Source organism: Octopus bimaculoides, chromosome 2, assembly GCF_001194135.2.
Source record: "Octopus bimaculoides isolate UCB-OBI-ISO-001 chromosome 2, ASM119413v2, whole genome shotgun sequence".
NCBI lineage: Eukaryota > Metazoa > Mollusca > Cephalopoda > Octopoda > Octopodidae > Octopus > Octopus bimaculoides.
The window spans coordinates 189,712,190-189,713,437 of NC_068982.1; positions in this window are offsets into that span (position 1 = coordinate 189,712,190).

Here is a 1,248-nt window from a genome sequence, read left to right on the forward strand (position 1 = left end):
ATATATATATATATATATATATATATATATATATATATATATATATATACGTATATATATATATATGTATATATATATGTATATATGTACACATATATATAAATATATGTATATATTTATATCTATTTATATATGTATATATATATATATTTAATCATAATTATAACGATATAGAATATGGAAATTGGTACATCTTCATGTAGCATATTTCTATGGTTACGACGTCCTACACGTGTTTCATCTGCGCAGAATATGCACAATTGCATATGCAACTGGGCATAACTTCCAGTGCGGCTTTGTTCATGGTCTTTCAACCAGGTTGCCTCGAAGACAACTGAATTCAGTAAGTTGCTTATTGGTTAGATTTCAGAGGGAAGTGAGTGAGGTTGTTTTGAATCTGAAATCTCATTTGTTTATAAACTGATGTGGTGGAACAATGGCATCTCCAACCAAATTAAAGACACCAATAATACATCAAGAGGTTAGCGTCAAACATGAATTTACTTATATAATACTTTACAAGTCTACATATTTATTACTATAAATCTAAGTTACAGAGAAAGAATTTGTTGCACTGATATGATATTGTAGAAGGAAGGAAAGAAGCAACTAAGTATGAGAGCTAAGAGTTTGGAGTAGAGATGAAAACATAATTGAAAAGATAAGCTTTTAGATCGAAATTTAGAAATGTTAAAGCTGCCTCCATTTTAGTTATATATCTCAAAGTTGAACAAAGTAAAATTCAGCGTTAACTATCTTATATAGAAAAAAGCTTACATAAAAATTAAAATTATTTAAACAGTATTGTTTAAAACTTGGGATCGGAGATACAAATAAGATCGATAGATTGTAAAAGGTTGGAAGAGGAGTCCTAATATCTGTATTCATTTGTTTTCTTGCCTTTTCTTCATTCTATAAGTTATAGATTCTACCCCGCCATGTTACTTTTCTAACATTTAACTCTTATGTTTATGGCGATAAGGCTATCATTCTGAATTTTAATGTTATATTTAATCTTCCTCCAGCCGAGAATAATGGCGCCTTTTATTCTGATAAACTCCTGTTTTAATATTGAAAGCATAATACTTAAGTTCATATGAAAATGAATTTATACTAGCTGATGTATATATATATATATATATATTTATACTAACTGATGTATATATATATATATAAAGTGTACATATATCTACATGAATATGTATGTCCACAATTGTATTTTCTACATATATGTGCATATATGTGTAT